The sequence below is a fragment of the Orcinus orca genome, chromosome X, assembly GCF_937001465.1.
Source record: "Orcinus orca chromosome X, mOrcOrc1.1, whole genome shotgun sequence".
NCBI lineage: Eukaryota > Metazoa > Chordata > Mammalia > Artiodactyla > Delphinidae > Orcinus > Orcinus orca.
In genome coordinates this window covers 55474871-55496962 of record NC_064580.1, presented here as the reverse complement: position 1 = coordinate 55496962, position 22092 = coordinate 55474871, and the positions used below count along the sequence as shown (strand labels likewise).

The 22092-nt window shown below is 39.9% G+C and overlaps 1 non-coding gene and 1 pseudogene across 1 annotated transcript; one reads left to right on the top strand and one right to left on the bottom strand.

Moving 5' to 3' along the window:
- Nucleotides 1–11450: 11450 nt before the first annotated feature.
- On the bottom strand, nucleotides 11451–11522 carry TRNAE-UUC (transfer RNA glutamic acid (anticodon UUC)). The gene has a single exon. It is a non-coding gene; the product is annotated as a tRNA-Glu (tRNA).
- Nucleotides 11523–19758: 8236 nt separating this feature from the next.
- On the top strand, nucleotides 19759–21651 carry LOC101276564 (nuclear receptor coactivator 4-like; annotated as a pseudogene).
- Nucleotides 21652–22092: the final 441 nt, after the last annotated feature.

The window sequence follows — 22092 nt, the reverse complement described above, 5'->3', positions numbered from 1 at the left end:
TTTTTGTATACATTAAGCCAGTCTTTGTCTTTTGGTTGGAGTATTTCATCCATTTACATTTAAGGTAATTATAGATATGTATGCTCCTATTACCATTTTATGGATTCTTTTTGGTTTATTATTGTATGTCTTTTCCTTCTCTTGTGTTTCTTGCCTAGAGAAATTCCTTTAGCATTTCTTGTAAAAGTTGTTTGGTGGTGCTGAATTCTCTTGGCTTTTGCTTGTCTGTAAAACTTTTAATTTATCCATCAATTCTGAATGAGATCCTTGCTCGGTAGAGTAATCTTGGTTGTAGGTTTTACTCCTTCATCACTTTAAATATGTCCTGCCTGTCGCTTCTGGCTTGCAGAGTTTCTGATGAAAAATCAGCTGTTAACCTTATGGGGATTCCCTTGTGTGTTATTTTCCCTTGCTGCTTTTAACATGTTTTCTTCCTATTTAATTTTTGATAGTTTGATTAATATTTGTCTTGGCGTGTGTCTCCTTGGATTTATCCTGTATGGGACTCTCTGTGCTGCCTGGACTTGATTAATTATTTCCTTTCCCATATTAGGGAAGTTTTCAACTATAATCTCTTCAAATATTTTCTCAGTCCCTTTCTTTTTCTCTTCTTCTTCTGGAACCCCTATAATTCGAATTTTGGTGCATTTAATGTTGTCGCAGAGGTCTCTGAGACTGTCTTCAGTTCTTTTCATTTTTTTTTCTTTATTCTGCTCTGCAGTAGTTATTTCCACTATTTTATCTTCCAGGTCACTTATCCGTTCTTTTGCCTCAGTTATTCTGCTATTGATCCCTTCTAGTACATTTTTTATTTCATTTGTTGTGTTGTTTGTCATTGCTTGTTTCATCTTTAGTCCTTCTAGGTCATTGTTAAATGTTATTTGCATTTTCTCTATTCTCTTTCCAAGATTTTGGATCATCTTTACTATCATTATTCTGAATTCTTTTCCAGGTAGACTGCCTATTTCCTCTTCATTAGGTCTGGTGGAGTTTTTTCTTGCTCCTTCATCTGCTGTGTGTTTTTTCGTCTTCTCATTTTGCTTATCTTACTGTGTTTGGGGTCTTCTTTTTGCAGGCTGCACGTTCATAGTTCCCGTTGTTTTTGGTGTCTATCAACAGTGGCTAATGTTGGTTCAGTGGGTTGTGTAGGCTTCCTGGTGAGGGGACTAGTGTCTGTGTTCTGGTGGATGAGGTTGGATCTTGTCTTTCTGGTGGACAATTCCATGTCTGGAGATGTGTTTTGGGGTGTCTGTGGACTTATTATTATTTTAGGCAGCATCTCCACTAATGGGTGGGGTTGTGCTCCTGTCTTGCTTTTTGTTTGGAATAGGGTGTCCAGCACTGTAGCTTGCTTGTTGTTGAGTGAAGCTGTGGGTTGGTGTTGAGATGGAGATTTCTGGGAGATTTTTCCCATTTGATATTACATGGAACTCGGAGGTCTCTTGTGGACCAGTGTTCTGAAGTTGGCTCTCCCACCTCAGAGGCACAGCACTGACTACTGGCTGCATCACCAAGAGCCCTTCATCCACACAGCTGAGAATAAAAGGGAGAAAAAGTAGAAAGACAGAAAGAAAGAGGATAAAAGGAAATAAAATAAAGTAATATAAAATAAAGTTATTAAAAAGTAATTATTAAGAGATAAAAAATTTTAAGTTAAAAAAAAATGGACAGATAGAACCCTAGGACAAATGGTGAAAGCAAAGCTATACAGACAAAATCTCACACAGAAGCATACACATACACCCACAAAAAGAGGAAAAGGGAAAAAAAAATATATATATATCATTGATCCCAATGTCCACCTCCTCAATTTGGGATGATTTGTTGTCTATTCATGTATTCCACAGATGCAGGGTACATCTAGTTGATTGTGGAGATTTAATATGCTTCTACTGAGGCTGGTGGGAGAAATTTCCATTTTTCTTCATTTTAACACATCTCCCGGGGTTCAGCTTTGGATTTGGCCCCACGTCTGCATATAGGTCACCGGAGGGCGTCTGTTCTTCCTTCAGACAGGAGGGGTTAAAGGAGCAACTGATTCGGGGGCTCTGGCTCCCTCAGGCCGAGGGGAGGGAGGGGCATGATGTGAGGCAAGCCTGCAGAGACAGAGGCTGGTGGGGCATTGCACCAGCCTGAGGCTCACCGTGCGTTCTTCCAGGGAAGTTCTACCTGGATCCCGGGACTCTGGCAGTGGCGGGCTGCACAGGCTCCTGGGAGGGAGGTGTGGATAGTGACCTGTGCTCGCACACAGGCTTCTTGGTGGCAGCAGCCGCAGCCTTAGCATCTCATGCCAGTCTCTGGGGTCTGTGGTGTTAGCCGCGGCTCACATCTGTCTCTGGAGCTCCTTTAAGCTGCACTCTTAATCCCCTCTCCTCGCACACCAGGAAACAAAGAGGGAAGAAAAAGTCTCTTGCCTCTTTGGCAGGTCCAGACTTTTACCCAGACTCCCTACCAGCTAGCCGTGGTGCACTATCACCCTGCAGGCTGTGCTCATGCTGCCAACCCTAGTCCTCTCCCTGTGCTCCTATGGAAGCATGAGCCTCAGCTCCCAGTCCCACCCACCCCGGCGGGTGAGCAGACAAGCCTCTCGGGCTGGTGAGTGCTGTTTGGCATCTATCCTCTGTGCGGGAGTCTCTCCGCTTTGCCCTCTGCACCCCTGTTGCTGCACTCTCCTCTGTGGCTCCGAAGCTTCCGCCCTCCACCACCCACAGTCTCCGCCCACAAAGGGTCTTCCTGGTGTGTGGAAACCCTTCCTCCTTCACAGCTCCCTCTCACTGGTGCAGGTCCCATCCCTATTCTTTTGCCTCTGTTTATTCTTCTTTCTTTTGTCCTCCCCAGGTACGTGGGTAGTTTCTTGCCTTTTGGGAGGTCTGAGGTCTTCTGCCAGTGTTCAGTAGGTGTTTTGTAGGAGTTGTTCCACGTGTAGATGTATTTCTGATGTATCTGTGGGGAGGAAGGTGATCTTGCATCTCCATCTTCCCCCTCTCCCTTTCTATGTATTTGTTTTTTACATTATATAGGAACAAAAAGAGAAGTTACAAACTAAAAATAAAATACTATTCGCTTTTATATGTACCATTGTATCTACCTTTACTGTTTTTCTTTATTTCATCATTTTATTTTAGTTACTCTGTATTATCCTTTCATTCTAACCTCATTGCCTCCATATAGTATTGTGTATGTTAGGTCTATGAGTAATGAACAATGCCCCAAACCCAAGTTTTGATTTATCTGTGAATTTCTTATTTTTTTTCATTTTTGTATTTTTTAATTGAATTAGAGTTGACTTACAGTATTCTGTTAGTTTCAAGTGCACAGCATAGTGATTCAGTATTTTTGCAGATTATATTCCATTATAGGTTATTAAAAGATAATGGGTATAGTTCTGTGTGCTATACATTAAATCCCTTGTGCTTATCTATTTAAAAATTATTTTATATTGGAGTATAGTTAATTAACAATGTTGTGTTAGTTTCAGGTATAAAACAAAGTGATCCAGTTATACACGTACATGTATCTATTCTTTTCCAAATTCTCTTCCAATACAGGTTGGTGCTTATATATTTTATTTATAGTAGTTTGTATTTGTTAATACCATACCCCTAATTTGTCCCTCCACTATTCCCTACCCCTTTGATAACCACAAAATTGTTTTCATTTTTTGTGAGTCTGTTTCTGTTTTGTATGTATATTCATTTGTATTATTTTTTAGATTCCACATATAAGTTATATCATATAGTATTTGTCATTATCTGACTTATTTCACTAAGCATAATATTCTCTAGGTCCATTCACATTCTTGCAAATGGCAGTATTTCAGTGTTCAGTGTTTTTCATAGATGAGTGATAGTTCCTTGTATATAAATATATATATATATATACTCTAATATATACATTAGTGTATATATATAATATAATACATAATATATAATATTACATTATTAATGTATTTAGTCCTATCATCTGTTGATGGGCACTTGGGTTGCTTCCATATCTTGGCCATTGTAAATAGTGTTACTATGAACATTGGTGTGCAATTGTATTTTTGAATTAGTGTATTTATTTTTTCTGGATGTATACACAGGAGTGGAGTTGCTGGATCATACGGTAGTCCTATTTTTAGTTTCTTAAGGAGTTTCCATACTTTTTTCCATGGATGCTGCATCAATTTACATTCCCATGAACAGCATACAAGTGTTCCCCTTTCTCCACATCCTCTACAGCATTTATTATTTGTAGACGTTTTGATGAACGCCATTCTGACTGATGTTAGGTTATACCTCATTGAGTTTGAATTGTGTTTCTGTAATAAGTGATATTGAGCAGCTTTTCATGTTCCTGCTGGCTATCTGTATGTTTTCTTTGGAGAAATGTCTATTCAGGTCTTCTGTCCATTTTTTGATTGCGTTGTTTCTTTTTTGATATTGATCTGTATGAGCTGTTTGTATATTTTGTATATTAACTCCTTGTCAATTTCATCATTTGCAAATATTTGCTTCCATTCCATAGGTTGGCTTTCCATTTTGTCTATGGTTTCCTCTGCTGTGCCAATGCTTTTAAGTTAAATTTGGTCCCATTTGTTTACTTTTGCTTTTATTTCCACAACTCTAGAAGACAGATCCAAAAAAAGTATTGCCGCAATTTATGTCAGAGTGTGTTCTGCCTGTTTTCCTCTAGGAGTTTTATAGTATCCAGTCTTACATTTAGATTTCTAATGCATTTTGAGTTTATTTTTGTGTGAGGTGTTAGAGAATGTTCTAATTTCATTCTTCTACCTGTGGCTATGTAGTTTTTCCAATACCATTTGCTGAAAAGACTGTCTTTTCCCCATTGAATATTCTTGCTTCTTTTGTCACAGATTAATTGATATAACTGTATGTGCTGTTTTCTGGGCTCTCTTTTCTGTTCCATTTATTTAGGTGTCTGTATTTCTGCAGGTACCACACATTTTTGATAATTGTAGCTTTGTAGTAAATTATGAAGTCTGGGAGACATAGATCCAACTTTGTTCTAATTTTCTCAGGATTTCTTTGGCAATCTGGGGTCTCTTGTGGTCCCATATAAATTTTAGCAATAGTTTTTCTAGTGCTCTGAAAAATGTCCTGGGTATTTTGATAGGAATTGAATTAGGTCTGTAGATTTCTTTGGATAGTATGTCCACTTAACTAATACTGATTCTTCCAGTCCAAGAATACAGGATATATTTTCATTTCAATGACTCATCTGCCGTTTCTTTTGTCAATGTTTTATAGATTTCAGGGTATAGGATGTTCACCTCCTTGGGTAAGTTTATTCCTAGGTATATTTTTGATGTAATTTAAAAACTAATTTTTTAAGAAATTCCCTTTCAAATAGTTCATTATTAGTGTATATAAATGCAAAAATTTCTGTATACTAATCGTATATCCTGCACCCTTGCTCAATTCATTTAGTAGTTCTAAAATATTTGGGTATAAACTTTAGGGATCTCTACACAGAGTATCATGTCATCTGCAAATAGTGACAATTTTATCTATTGCCTTCCAATTTGGACCGTTTTAATTTCTTATTCTTTTTTTATTGCTGTGGCTCAGGCTTCCAATACTGTGTTAAATAGAAGTAGTGAGAGTGAGCATATGTACTGTGTTCTTAAATCCAGCAGGAAGGCTTTCAGCTTTTCACCATTGAGTATTGAGTTGGCTGGGGGCTTGTTGTATGTGGCCTTTATTATGTTGAGATATGTTCCCTCTATAACCAGTTGGAAGAGAGTTTTTAATGTGAATGATGTTGAATTTTCTCCAATCCTTTTTCTGCATCAATTAAGATGATCATGTGATTTTTATCCTTCCTTTTGTTACTGTGATGTATCACATTGATAGATTTGTGGATATTGAACCATGCTTGCATCCCTGGAATAAATCCCACTTGACCATGGTGTATGATCCTTTTTATACATTGTTGATTTAGGTTTGCCAATGTTTTGTTGAGGATTTTTGTATCTATATTCTTCAGAGATATTGGCTTGTAAATTTCTTTCTTTTTTTTTTGCAGTGTCTTTCTCTGGTTTCATTTTCAGGATAATGGTTGTCTTGTAGAATGCATTTAGGAGTGTTCCCTCTTCATTTTTTTGGAATAGTTTGAGAAGGATAGGTGTGAGTTCTTCCATTATAAGTTTGGTAGAATTCCACAGTGAAGCTGTCTGGTCATGGACTTTTGTTTCCAGGGAATTTATTTTTATTACAGATTCTATTTCACTTCTAGTGATCAGTCTGTTCAAATTGTCTGTATCTTTCTGACTCAGTCTTGGCAGGCTGAATGTTTCTAGAAATTTGCCCATTTCTCTAGGTTGTCCAATTTTCTTGTCACATACTGTTCATAATATTTTCTTATTATTCTTTTGTTTGTAGTATCAGTTGTTATTTCTTCACTTTCATTTCTTATTTTGTTTTTTGGGACCTCTCTTTTCTTCTTGGTGAGCCTGGCTAAAGTTTTGTCAATTTTGCTTATGTTTCTTAAAAAATCTCTTAGGTTCATTGAGTTTTCTATTTTTTTTTTTTGGTTTCTATTTTATTTCTTCTCTGATCTTTATTATGCCTTTCCTTCTTCTGACCTTGGGCTTTGTTTGTTCTTCTCTTCCTGATTCTTTTAAAGGTGTAGGTTAGGTTGTTTAGTTGAGATGTTACTTGTTTCTTGAGCAAATCCTGTGTCCCTAAGAACTTCCCTCTTGGAACTGCTTTTGCTCCATCCCATAGGTTTTATAATGTGTTTTCATTTTTGTTTTTCTTGAGGTATTTTCTGATTTCTTGTTTGATTTCATTGTTTACATTGGTTTTGTAGCAGAAAATTTTTTTAGTCCCCACGTGTTTGTTCTTTTTCCATTTCTCTTTCTGTAGTTGATTTCTGGTTTCATTCAGTTGTGTTCAGAAATTATGCTTGATATAATTTCTTTCCTCTTAAATTTGCTGAGGCTTGTTTTGTGACCTAGTATGTTCTCTACCCTGGAGAATGTTCCATGTGCACTTGAGAAAAGTGTGTATTCTGCTTTTCTTGGATGTTGTGTCCTGTAGATAGCAATTACGTCCAACTGGTCTGTTGTGTCATTTAGGACCTCTGTTGCCCTATTGATTTTCTGTCTGGACGATATGTCCATTGCTATATCATCAACGGGCTATGAAAATCTCTTCCTATTATTGTCTTATTGTCAGTTTCTCCCTTTATGTCTGTCAGCATTTGATTTATGTATTTAAGTGCTCCTGTATTGGGTGTGTGTATGTTAACGAGTGTAACATCCTCTTTTTTATTGATCCCTTCATCATTATACAATGTCCTTCTTTGTGTTTCATTATATCATTTCTTTTAAAGTCTATTTTGTCTGATATGAATATTGCTACCCCCACTTTCTTCTCATTTCCATTTGCATCAAATATCGTTTTCCATCCCCTCACTTTCAGTCTGTGTGTGTTTTTCACTCTGAAGTAAAACTCTTGGAGGCCTCATAATTAGCAGGTATTGTTTTATTATCCAATCAGCCACTCTATATCATTTGATGTAGCATTAGTTCATTGACACTTAAGGTGATTACTGACAGGTATGAATGCATTTCCATTTTGTTACTTGTTTTCTGTTTTGTTTTTGTAGTGCTTCTCTGTTCTTTTCTTCTTCTTTTAGTTTCTTCCCATGTGGTTTGATGATTTTCTTGAGTAGAATGCTTGTGTTCCTTTCTCTCTTGTTTGTGTGTATCTATTGTAGGTTTTTGGTTTGTGGTTACAATGGCATTTATGTATGTTGGCCTGTAACTATATCTACTTGCTTTAAACTAGTAATCACTTAATCTCAAACACATTCTAAATGATCCACATTTTTTACAGCCCGCCCCTACATTTTGTGTCTTTCATGTTCTATTTTACATCTTCATGCTTATCCTTTTACTGTTTCTTGTAGTTATAATATCTCCTACAAATTTTTTGTTGTTTTTTAATCTATGTACTGCCTTGTTCAAGTGATCTTCAAGCCTTACTATATATTTGCCTGTCCTATTGGGATTTTCCTTTTTCTATAGATTCCAGCTTGTTTTCCATTTAGAGAAGACCCTTCAACATTTCTTTTAGGGAAGGTTTATTATTGATGACGTCTTTTATTTTTTGCTTGTCTGAGAAGTTGTTTATCTCTCCTTCTGTTCTAAATGATAATCTTGCTGGGTAGACTATCCTAGGTTGCAGGGTTTCCCTTTCAGGACTTTGAATATATCATGCCACACCCTTCTGTCCTGCAACTTTTCTGCAGAGAAATAAGCTGATAGCCTTATAGAGGTTCCCTTGTATATGACTCTTTGCACTTCTCTTGCTGCATTTAGAATATTCTCTTTATCTTCAACTTTTTGCCATTTTAATTATAATATGTCTTGGTGTGGGTCTGTTTGGTTTCATTTTGTTTGGGAGCCTCTGTGCTTCCTGTACCTCAATATCTGTTTCCTCAGGAGTTAGGTTTCAGAATTTTTCAGCCATAATTTCTTCAAATACATTTTTAATCCCCTTCTCTCTCTCTCCTCCTTCTGGTACATTTTATATTATCCCATAGATCTTGTATCTTGCTTTCACGCTTTTTTCATTTGTTTTTCTGTCTGCTCTTTTCATTGTGTGATTTTCATTTTTTCTGCCTTCCTGATCACTTATTCATTCTTCTGCATCTTTTGACCAGCTATTCATTGCTTGTAGATTACTTTTTATCTCAGAAATTGAATTATCTATTTTTGATTGGGTCATGTTTATAGTTAATAGTGTCTTGTTATAATGATCTGTGTTTATATTGGTCACATTTCTTAATTCAGTTAACGTTTTTATCACCTCTTTTTGGAACTCAATGTCTGGTAGACTGATGATCTCTGTTTCTTTATTTAGTCTCTCAGGGTTTTCCTCTTGCTCTTTTAATTGGGGGTTGTTCCTGTGCCTTTTTATTTTACTAAACTTTCTCTGCCTCAATGAATTTAGGTGAAACAGTTATCTATTGTGGTCTTGAAGGCATGTTTTCATGTGCGAGTGTCCCTGTGTAGACTGCATGTGTCCAATATCTTTGTGTGAAGGCTGGTTTTGATGTGAACGCCAGCCATGTCTTTCCTCAGGATGTGCTGAGCACTATCACCTTGATAGGGAGTGTGGCTGGTGTGGGAGGATCTAAAGTCTGTGCAGGGTATGAGGCAGGACTTCCTCTTTGCTCCATGGCTGTTTCCACCCTCTCAGTTGGGGTGGGGTCCACTCCACAGTTGCTATAGCAGAAGCCCTGAGTGTTGGGATTGAGCAGGTTCTGTTTCCTCTGAGTGCATGTGCTTCTCCAAAGAGGGGAGTGCTGATGTTAAGTGAGGCTTGTGTGCTCACAGAGGTCTGATGCATTGTCTGTGTAAGTCTCCATGACTCCACTCAGATGCAGCCCAATGTTGTGTCCCTCTCCCTGTTCTGGGCCTCCCAGATATGGTGCAATGCTGTGGTATGGAGTGGATAGAGTTGGAGCATTTGCTAGGCTTGGGCTTGTGTTCAGGGCCTTGTGGTAGCAGGAACTGAATTGGCTGCACTGCTCTCTGAGATCTGAGCTGCTTCTGTGGTGCTGATTGAGTCAGTGCCAACATTGGTTGCTGTCACCTCACCCACACAACAACCCAGGACCCCAGCCTCCTCTCTGTCCCTAGAGCCCACCTTTTCCAAGGACCTGTCTTCCCCAGATCCAGTACCAATCTGTGGCTTAGAGTGGGTGGGATCAGAGCTGTTTCTCATATGGGAGCAGTGAGCAATGTGTGGAAGTCACAGAGTTTCCTGAGGCACCACTTGAGTAAGTGCCAACAATGGCCAGCACTGATCCACTTGACCACACACCAGGTCTCTGGTCTGTCCATGTGTAGCTAGACCAAGTCTTTTTTCCAGGGCCTGGGTAGCCCAGAACGCATGCCAAGCTTCAGTGTGGAAATAGCAGCCCCAAGGTGTTCACCCCTTTGATTGGGGAGTGAGGTGATATGTCAACCACTAGTACAAAGTTTTCTACACCCTATTTATTGTCAGGTCAGTGCTTACATTCTATTTGCAAGTGGAGTCTATCCTTTTCCCTCACTTATAACCGTCTAAGCACTTCTAGCAGCCAAGGGTCTTGTCTCCTTCGCATAGCACCCCAGGACAGGGGCATGCAGTCTTTGGCTCAACCTACTCACTCCCTAATGGTCTGCCCATGTGTACTTTCTCTTCCTTTCAGATCTTTCCCAAGGGCAGAAGAACCAACCCTATGTCTTTTTTCCATCCTACCCAGTTGCATGGAAATCTTTCTTGCAGCTTTGGGTATATAGGAATTATGTCATTTTCATCTTTTTTTCTTTCCCCATGATAATTGTTCCACATGTACATGTGTTTTTGATGTGTATATGGGGGGCGAGGTGAGCTCCATGTCCTCCCATTTCACTACCTTTATCTGACTCCCTCTTCTTATTTCTTTTATATATAGTAGTTTGTACCTCTTAATCCCCTACCTCTATCTTGTCCCTCTCCTATACCTTTTCCCATTGTGAATCACAGGTTTGTTCTCAGTGTCTGGGAGTTTCTGTTCTTATGTAGTAGCTTGATTTATTTTTAAGATTTCACATGTAAGTGATAACATACAGTAATTGCCTTTGTCTGATTTATTTCACTAAGTATAATACACTCCAGGTCCATCCATGTTGTTTTAAATGGCAGAATTTCATTCTTTTTTTATTGCTGGGTCATATATGTTTATATATGATATAAACCACAGTTTCCTTATTCAGTCATCTGTTGATGGACACTTAGGTTGCTTTCATATCTTTGCTATTAAGAACAATGCTGCTATGTCACCTAGTCTGCTAATTCTTTGTAGTGCGTTTTTCATTTCACTGTATTCTTCATTTCTGACTGGTTCTTTTTATATTTTCTAGATTCTTCTTAAAATTCTCATTTAGTTCATCTATTTTTTCCCTAAGTTCAGTTAGCATATGTATTACTAATGCTTTGAAATCTTTATCAGGTAAATTATTTTTTTTAAAAAAAATAATTTATTTATTTATTTTTGGCTGTGTTGGGTCTTCATTGCTGTGCATGGTCTTTCTCTAGTTGCAGGGAGTGGGGGTTACTCTTTTGTTGCAGTGTGCAGACTTCTCATTGCGGTGGTTTCTCTTGTTGTGGAGCACAGGTTCTAGGCATGTGGGCTTCAGTCGTTGTGGCACGTTGGCTCAGTAGTTGTGGATCATGGGCTTTAGAGTGCAGGCTCAGTAGTTGTGGCACATGGACTTAGTTGCTCCGTGGCATGTGGGATCTTCCTGGACCAGGGCTTGAACCTGTGTCCCCTGCACTGGCAGGTGGATTCTTAACCACTGCACTACCAGGGAAGCCCTCAGTTAAATTATTTATCTCTGTTTGTTAGTGTTTTTTTTCCTTGATTTTTTTTTTCCTCCTCACACTGCATGGCTTGTGGCACCTCATTTTCCTGACCAGGGATTGAACCTGGGCCATGGCAGTGAAAGTGCCAAATCCTAACCACTAGACCACCAGGGAACTCCCCCTTGTTCTTTCATTTGAAACAAAATCCCATATTCTCATTGGGTTTAACTTTCTCTGTCTCTATGAAAATAAACAGTTACCTATCTCAGTCTTAAAGGGCTGTCTTTGAGTGGAAGTGTCCCTATGAAGTCTGCATTTGTCCAGTGCCTTTGTTGGGAGAGCTGGATCTAAAGTGAGCATGGGTCACATCGTTCTTTGTGGTGTGCTGGCAGCTACCACCTTGGTAGGAGGTAGGGCTGGAAATGGAAGGGTTAAAACCCGAGCCATGTGTGAGCTAGGACTTCTCCTCTGTGAAATGGTTGTCACTGCCCTATCAGGGGTGGAGTCTGGCCTCAAATGTTGGATCAGAAGTCATGAGGTATAGTTCTGAGCTGGTTCTATTCCTTCTCCCCTTGGCAAGGGCACTACTTCCCTAGTGGACAGTAGTGCTGGAGCAAGAGGGGCTCGAGTGCACACCTGTTGTGGGCTGGGGTGCATGCTGGGATAGTCCCAGCAAGCCATTCAGAGCCCTAGGTAGTTTACAATCTTCTGCCTCTGTGTATCACTGTCAACAGCTGCCCTCACCCCACTTAGAGGCAGGGCCAGGTCTGAGCTTTCTCTGTTTCCTCCAAGTGCATGTACCCCCTCCCCAAGCAATGGCACATTCACTCCAGCAGAGAGCAAAGCCAGAGGAAGAGGTACTGGAGGATGTGCTCAGTGCAGGCCAGGGTGCTGGGATGGTCCCAGCAGGCCAGTCAGAGTCTCAGGTAGCTCCCAATCTGCTGATTCTGAATGTTCCCTGGCAATGGCCATCATTGCCCTGTTCAGAGGCAGGGCCAGGTCTGAGCTAGCTCTGTTCCCCCCAGTGTAAAATCTCCTTGGCAATGGCAGCCTTTGCTCTGATAGAGAGTTGAACTGGAGCAAGAGGGACTAGAGCAGACACTCAGTGTGGGTTAGGGTGCATGCTGGGCTGGTCCTGTGAAACCAGCCAGAGCCCCAGGCCATTTTTAGTCTATTTCCTCTTCCTCATTCCTGGGAATAAGCAAGCCTGTGCATGTTCTGTTCATGAGCAGACTCTCAGTTCCTTACAGCCTTCTAGTAAGCCTCACTGGCTTGCAAACCAGCTAAGGGGACTGGTCTTGCCAGTGTCGGACCCCAGGTCTGGGGTGACCATTATGTGTCTCAAACCTTTTACTCCCCAGTGAGGACTCCCAAGCCTGAGATAGCCCCCTCCTCTTCTGTGTTCCCAGCTAGGGGCACAGGTCCTGACCTGATCACTTCTCCTTTCCTACCTGACTCTTTGTGTATCTTTCTTTACAGTCCTGGTTATAGAATAGCCTTTCTGCCAGCCTCCAGCTTGTTTTCAGCAAGAGTTTCTCCACATGTAGATGTATTTCTGATGTGTTTTTGGAGAGAGTGAGTTCAGTGTCATCCCACTTTATCACCTTGATCTCCCCCTAGAAAGTGGATCCTCTAGCTCCTCTTTCAGAGGTGTTGTCTGGTGGTCTCTTTACTGCTTGTGCTTCTAAGGTTGCTGGTGACTTTTTGCCAGTGTCACTGCTGTTGTTGCTGGCTTTGCTGCCTTGGGCACAAGGATGGCCAGTTTCCTGCATCTAGGATCTCCTGTGTCACAACTCCACAGCTGCAGGGGGAGAGGGATGATTGAGGGGGAGCTGGGCTCATGGGTATCTTTGCCATACCTTGTATTGTCAGGTTCATGGGTGCCACTGCTATGATGGGGATAGGAGAGCAGAGTCATGGGCACCTCTTTAGTTAGATAGACAGATTGCAGGCCCAGCTGCTGCTGCTGCTCTGTTCCTTGTGGCCACAGGTGATGCTGCAGCTGGGAGGCTGGAGTTGTGTGTGCCACTCTGTCTATCCCCTGCTGCTACTGTGTTCTCTAGGGCTGTGGGCTCAGCTATCATAGCCAGGGGTCCACCATCACAGGTACCATCTCTGCTATCTCCCTTGGTCCCACCTCCTCTATGTGTTCCAGTACACCCACTTTTAGATGTACAGATGTGGGGAATTCTCCAGAATACTTGTGTGTTGGGCAGAGACACTTTTGTTGGTTGTAGATTGATGGGGAGAGAAAAAAGAGTGTCTCATGCTTCCATGATGCTGACGTCACTCTCTTTGTAAATAATCTTCATCTTTATTCAATAATGCTTTTATGTTACTTGGAAAGAGTTATATTTTCAGGTCTTAATTTTAATTTGTTAGGAAGGACTAGAGCAGCATTTAGTCTGTCATTAGTTTCACCAAGACTGATTTTTCTAAAGATTGTCATGTATGTCACAAGGAATTCCACTCTAGCTGGGGACAGAATGAACACTTCCATAAACCATGTAAACTACAATCACTATTCTATCTTTGTAGGTAGTTCTTTCCATAATCTTGTATAGTTTTCTCTCTCTCTTATGCTGATGAGTACTCAGCTAAACACTAAAGTTGAAACCTCTTCAGATCCTTGTAGTTCTCTACAGTTTCAACTTAAGTTACCTACACCCCATTTCCAACAGGACCTACAAAATCAATGATGCTAAAATTGCAAGAGCTTTTAAGGCCATTTAGTTCAACACTAATATTTTTCAGATAGGAAAAATAAGTCAGATATTAAATGACTTAAGTTTATATATATATATATATATATATATATATTCTCTGGCAGACCTAGAACTAAGAATGGATTTCTTAAGTCTTAGTACAGCGTTGTATTAACTACTTTCCACCATGCTTCATTCACAATATCTCTAAAATTTGTCTTTTTTCAACTTCAAAATATTCTTTAAAGTCAAGTCAAATGTGTACTTGAAAGTAGAGACTCACTGAAGGCAGTCAAGATTTCACAAAAGAAGCTATACCAAGTAGATTTTGAAACATGGGTACAAAATCATGCAAGCAGATAGGCATATAGAAGAGTATGAATGAATACTCACAGAGGCAACTATTCACAAATCATTGTGGCTTGAAACTGTATGGTGAATTCTGGGGAACTATAAATACCATGGTATGGATGGAGCAATGACTATGATAAAATAATTCAATTTCTATTCTGTAAAAAAATTCAATTTTTATTCTGTAGGAAATGATTCACTGAAGCATGAGAATAAATCAGATTTTTATTTTAGATACATCACTCTGGAATCAGTATGAAGGAAAGATTAAAGAGTATGGGAAAGTTGTGGAGAGTTTACATCCAGAATAATTAGATGACTACTGCAATCATCCAGGCAAGAAATACAGAGAACCTAAATTAAAGGGGTAAAAAAGTGTCAATGGGGAAGTTTTAAAAAAAAGATATATATATATATATATATCTATGTAACTCTCTCTTTCTCTCTCTCTCTCTCTCTCTCTCTCTCTCTCTCTCTCTCTATATATATATATATATATATATATATATATATATAGTAGTAGATTCTTAGCTCTTATGACCAATTAAATGTGAAGTTTGAGAAGAAAAACTACAGATGCGATGGTTATGACTCCCAGATTTCTGATTCCTTTTGGGAATTTGGTAGGTGATAATCCCATTAACTAAGAAAAGGTGTTTAAGAGGATGAATAGTTTTGAAAGAGATTATGAGTTCAGCTTTATATACACTAAATTTAAAGAACCTAATGAATTTTTAGATTAAAAAGTTAGGTTTGCATTTGACTGAATTAACTTCACGCAGGAGACCTGATCAAGATACAGGCATACCTCATTTTATTATGCTTTGCTTTATTGCACTTCACAGATATTGCATTTTTTACAATGCAGCATGGCATTTGTGGCAAACCTGCTTTGAGCAAGTCTATCGATACCATTCTCCCAACAGCATTTACTCACTTCATATCTTTGTGTCACATTTTAGTAATTCTCACAATATTTCAAACTTCTTCATTATTATTATATTTGTTATGGTGATCTGTGATCAGTGACCTTTGATATTATTATTTTGACTCACTGAAGGCTCAGGTGGTTGTTGGCATTTTTTTAGCAATAACATATATTTAATTGCACACTTAGACTACATTATTGTATAAACAACTTTTATATGCATTGGGAAACCAAAAAAATTCATGTGACTCGTTTTATTGCAATATTTGCTTTATTGTGGTGGTCTGGAATTGAACCCAAAATATTTCTGAGGTATGCCTGTATATAAATTTAGGGTCTATTAGTATGTAACTTATAGTGGAAACTGTGAGTGTGAGTTAAAACACTCATATTGTGAAGATAAAAGAATAAGGTCAAGAACAATACCCTGGAGAAAAACAACTTTTACGTGTGGATGGAGAAGAAAGACCTACAAAAATACTGAGAGTAGGTGAGTCATAAGAGTGATTACTCAAAAGCTAAGTAAAGATTTTAAAGAAGAGGTCAAAAGTATAAAATATATAGAAAAGCCAATCAGAGAGTTAATCTTATCTGAATCTTACACTGAGGTAGGCCCAAGGCAGAAGATTCAGCTATCTTCTAAAATAGCGAAGTAAAATACGGGGTCTGATTTCAAATACACATTACTGCTCTGAATTTGGCATAATATGAAGAAAAATGCTGTTGATGCTGCTGTGGCAAGCCATTTAATAGCAAAATATACTGTAGAGATGAGGCCTATGTCAGTTTGCTAAGCATTGTAGCTTAATGTTTCCTTCAAGTCCACTTTTAATTACACCACTCTACAACTAAAGACAAAGGTAGGCAGAGATAGGAAAAAGTGAAAATTTAAAAAGCCCAGGAAACAATCAGTGGGCAGAAGTGAGTCCTGACATATCAAAAATCACTCTAAAAGTAAGTGGATTGAATTAATAATCAAAAGACACAGAATGGCTAGATGGATAAGAAAAACAGGACCCAACTAAATTCTGCCCACAAGAGACACCCTTCAGTTCTAAAGACATACATAGACTCAAAGTGAAGTATAGTAAGTCCCCTACATACACATGAGTTCCGTTCTGAGAGTGCATTCATAAGTGCAATTTGTTCATAAGTCCAACAAAGTTAGCCTACGTACCCAACTAACACAATCAGCTATATAGTACTGTATTGTAATAGGTTTATAATACTTTTCACACAAATAATACATAAAAAACAAACACAAAAAATAAAGAAAACATTTTTAATCTTACAGTACAGTACCTTGAAAAGTACAGTAGTACAGCACAACAGCTGGCATACAGGGACTGACATCGAGTGAACAGGCAAGAATAGTTACTGACTGGAGGAGGGAGAGGAGTTGGGAGATGGTAGAACTGAAGGATTGTCAGCAACAGGAGACGGAGGGCAAGCTGCAATTTCACTCAGGCCTGACATTGATGGCACAGTTTCTGGTTCCTTGCTGGATTCAACTCTATCTACCCTCTTGAAAAAATGATCCAGTGATGTCTGGGTAGTAACTCTTTTTTTCTTATCATAGATGACACAGTATCAGTGGATTGTATTCTGAACAGCTGCTGCAACCTTCGTGTACCATTCTATATTTGGGTCTTGTGCCTGAGAAACTAACAGTGCCTCCTCAAATAAAGAAGATCCCCTTGCCATTTCCTGTGTCGTGAATCTCTTTGTATCTTCAGTTACTTCTTCTTCTTGTCCCTATTCATCCTTTCTCTTGGGCCTCCAATTACATCAGGTCTTCAGTAGTAAGCTCCTCATGCTGCACAACAAGGAGTTCAATGAAGTTGTCCTCTTGCACATCTATCTCCAGCTTCTCACTGAAGGTCACTAAATTGATGAAAACCTCTTTGGACTCCGCATCCACCATCTCAAATCCACAAGAATCATGAACAAACTGCGGGCAAAGATTCTTCCAAACTCCATTCATGGTGACAGCCATAACCTTATTCCAAGCAAAGTCAATGTTTTTATGGCCTTGTAGATGTTATAGTCCTTCCAAAATTGTGACAAAGTTGTTCCTGATTCGTCACTCGCCTTTACTGCCTGAGGAAAAGTGTGACGTAAGTGATATTTCTTGAAAGTCGCTATAACTCCCTGGTCCATAGGTTGGATAAGCAATGTCGTATTCGGTGGCAGATGCACTACTTTGATGTTGGGATGAAAGTCGCCCATGAATGGGGGGTGGCACAGAGCAATGCCGAGCAGCAAAATAATTTTGAATGGGACATTCTTCTCCAAGCAATATTTCTCTACCTCCAGAATAAAGTGGTGGAAAAACCAGTCCTGGAAAATGGCCTGTGTAACCCAGACCTTGGGGTTACTCTTCCACATGACAGGAAGAGAGTCCTTGGCTATGTTTTCAAGGGCTCTTGGGTTTTCTGAATGATTAACTAAGAGAGGCTTTAGCTTTATATCACCGGAAGCATTGCCACAAAACAACAGAGTTAGCCTATCCTTTGCTGCTTTATAGCCTGACAAAAACTTTTCCTCCTTACTGATGTAACTTTGGTATGGCATCCTCTTCCAGTACAGTCCTGTCTCATCCACATTAAAAACCTGCTTGGGTAAATATATGCCTTCATCAATAATTTCTTGAAGCATTTTAGGAAATTCCTGGGCAGCTACCGTATCTGCACTCACTGCCTCGCCACTTACTTTTACATTGTGAAGGTTGGCTCTAGCCTTGAACCAATTAAACCAGCCATGGCTGGCATTAAAAGATGTGCCTTCTGATTCTTCACCGTGTTTATTCTTCAAGTCTTCATAAATCCTTTTAGCTTTCTCTTGAATCAGCATTAAGCTGAGCGAGACTCGATGCTGATGCTGATCCTGCATCCACACTCTGAAAAGTTTCTCCATTTCCTCCATCACTTTTATACGCTTCATCAGTATTATTGTCAACATCATTGGCACAGCAGACTTCACATGTTCCATGATCTTGTCCTTGTTCTTTAGAATCGTGCCGATGGTTGAATGATTCATGTTATAAAAACAAGCGACATCTACTATCTTTTTGCCTTGCTCCACTCTCTCAATTATTTTCACTTTTGTTTCCACCATTATCGTTTGGTGCACCTTAGCAGTATCAGCTACATCACTGCTGCTTTTACACTTGCTTCCAGACATCCTGGGCTTGAAATAAAGATACTGTACTACTATACTCTATACAGTACTGTTCAGTAAAGTACACAAAAGCACAACCACTTGTAGAGAATGCACACATGTGACAGTGTATGCCAGACATGTTAACTAACACGTGATTTGACATGCAAAGGCATGTATGCATCTTTGAAAGTTCACAACTTGAAGGTTCATACATAGGGGACTTACTGTAATAAAAGGATATATTCCATGGAAGTGTAAACAAATGTAGATACTCATATCAAACAAAATGGACTTTAAGCCAAAAATGGTAACAATAGACAAGGTAATTATATAATGATAAAGGGACAATATATCAAGATGACATAACAATCATAAATATACATGCACCCAACATCAGAACACCTAATTATGTTAAACAAACACTAACAGATCTAAAGGGAGAAATAGACAGCAATACAATAATACTAGGGGACTTCATAACCCAGTATCAACAACTGATAGAGTCTCCACTCAGAAAATCTACAAAGAAATGTTGGAATTGAACCATAAATTTAGACAAAATGGACTTAGACCTATGTAGACTATTCCATAAAACAGCATCAAAATACGCACTCTTCTCAAGTGCACATGGAACACTTTCTAGGATAGGTCATGTGACAGGACACAAAACAAGTCTTAGGAAATTTAAGAAGAAGGAACTCATACCAACAATCCTTTCTGACCACAATGATATAAAACTAGAAATCAACAGGAGGAAATGTGGAAAATCTACACATATGTGAAAACAAAATGACACTTCTGTAGAACCAATGGGTCAGAAAAGAAATCAAAAGGGAAATATAAAAGTATCCTAATTCTGCCCATGGGCCACTGCCAGGTGCATGGGAGGGGCAGGGCACAGCCTGCAGGCTCAGGGACCTTCCTTACCCCAGTCCTGGATAAAGCAACCTCCTGCTTGCCAGGAAGCTGGCATGGCAGGGACCTGGCCTGTGAGTTACCTCTGGCAGCTCAGCACCACAGCAGGAGTCCAAGGGGTGGGCTTGCCTTGCTGGGCCAAGAATGGGTCCTGCAGCCAGGGCTGTGTGCATGTGTACTGAGTGGTGCCCTTGCCTGCTCTGAAGTGGAGAGTGAATGGTAGGCTGTGGCTTCCAGGGAGGATGGGACCCAGGTTTCTTAGGGTGACTGTGCTTCTAGGAAGTGTTGGGAAACCTGGAAAGTTGCATGAGTCACTGTTGCTTTTGAACTAGAAATGCCTTACTTGGCGTTAGATGGAACAGGGAGAAGAATGAGTACCTCACAGGACCAGAGAGGCTGCTCCAGTAATAGAGAACACCTTTTGAGGTGTTGTGATGTACAGAGGGGCTTGGAGCTTGCTATTGGTGGAGTTCTCTGGGCTGAACAGCAAATTAAAGATAACTTGTGAGAGGTCAAAGCCCAGATTCACAGTTGCATAAGTCATCACCTGGAATGCCTTCAAAGCTGTGAGGTGTGGGTGTATGAAAAGATAGATCTCATCTATCAGCTTAAAGAGAAGGCACTTCAGCAGCAGGCCCAGCAGCTCAACTGGTTACTGGGCCAGTTCAGTTGTCTTATTCATCAACTGGATTGCACCCAAAACAAAGATCTAGCCAATCAAGTCTCCGTGTGCCTGGACAGACTGGGAAGTTTGACCCTCAAACCTAAAGATTCCACTGTCCTACTCTTTGAAGCCAACATAACTGCCCTGCGCCAGGCTATCACCATATTTGGGTCTCTCAAGACCATTGAAATTCCTGAGCACTTTATGGCTCATGCTAGTTCATCAAATATTGGGTCTTTCCTGGAGAAAAGAGCCTATATACCATTGTCAGAGCAGAACTCAGCATCCAGCACCACAGCTGTCATTATCAGCGAATGGCTCCTTGGTAGCAAACCTGCCAATTGTCACCAGGCTTCTTACATACCCAGCACCAATCTCCAGGACTGGATCACCCAAAAACCAGACCTTAGAGAATAGTCAGACTTCTGCCAGAGCCTGCAATTTCTTCAATAATGTCTGGGACAACCTAAAGGCCTTGGAAAACTGTCTCCACAAGAGTCAGCAATAAGAAGTTTCTGAAAAACCAAGTTACCAAAAGTGTAATAGCTATTCTACTACCAGTTCTTACTCCATTGAAATTGAAAAGGTTGGAGATCTAGGGCTTCTTGATCAAGATGAGATGGACCTTTCTGATTGGCTGGTGACTTCCCAGGAATCCCATAAGCTTGAGAAGTCTGGCAATGGCAGATGTGAAACCAGTGAGAAGTTTAAGCTCTTGTTCCGGGTGTTACCAGGAGTCCTATAGTGTGTATGATTGGCTTGTCAAGCCTGATTCCTGTACCAATTGCCCAAAGGTGTGGAGACTGAAAATCTGGTCAGTCTGAAGTGCCTGAATAACCACTTGAAGTCCAATAAACTCATGTCTGCTCCCAGTGTGATTACTGAGGATTGGCTTGTTCAGAACCATCAAGACCCATATAAAGTAGAGGAGGTCTGCAAAGCCAATGAGCCCTGTATAAGCTTTGCAGAGTGCATGTGTGATGAAACTTGTGAGAAGGAAGCTCTGTGTAAATGGGTTCTGAAGAAAGAAGGAAAGGATAAAAATGGTATGCCTGTGGAACCAAAACCTGAACCTGAGAAACATAAAGATTCCCTGAATATGTGGCCCTGTCCATTCAGAAAAGAGGCAACAGAACAAGCTAAGGCACCAAAGGCAATGGCTTCTTCTAGAATTGCTTATTCCTTCTAAGTCATAAACAACAGTCCCTTGTCAGAGTGGCTCATTACTCCCTCGTGCAAAGAGGGATGTCCCAAGGAAGTGCCTCTTACCAAGGACAGAGCTTGCAAACAAAAGCTCACAAGCCTCTCGGCCACTTCCTGGTTTCGCTTTAACACAGCTGACTGGGTCTTGCCAGGGAAGAAGACAGGAAATTTTAGCCAGTTATCCTCAGGAGAAAACAAGTGGCTACTTCAAAAGAAGGCCAAGGAAGTGTTACTTAATTGGTCCCTACAGGAGGAATACAACTTTCCCCCTGCCCTTTACAGCGCCCCCCCCCAGCAGTTCGTGATCTCTTTGCCTGTTTGCAGTTTAAAGTTGATTTTAAAAAAAGATTGTATCGAACTCCTTTACAGATGTGAAAAAATGGAGTACTAGAGTCAAGCAAATTTTCTGCAGATTATCACAAATCCATGAGCTGATTGACTGTGGCTTGCCAAATCATTGTGTTTCTGGGTCTGATGTAGTTCCTTTCCTGCCTAATTTTGAACTAATGAAGAGAAATAATGTCATCAAATTATGAGTTACTGTGTAAAAGAAAAAGGCTGTTTGTTGATGCTGATGTGATTCAGTTTCTTCTTATAGCAGCATTAATTCACCCCTACACTAGAAACACAGCATCTTCGTGGCTAGGTCTTCTTCATAAGCCTCCATGGCTCCTTAGATGAGGTTGTTATTAGAAGTACATTAAAAAACTGAAGTTTTAAAAATGAAATAGTTCTATAATTAAGATGTGTTTTGTATTATAAAGCTAGTAAACTTACCTAACTTTTTGATTGCCCTTCTTTGGATGCTTCCCTTGC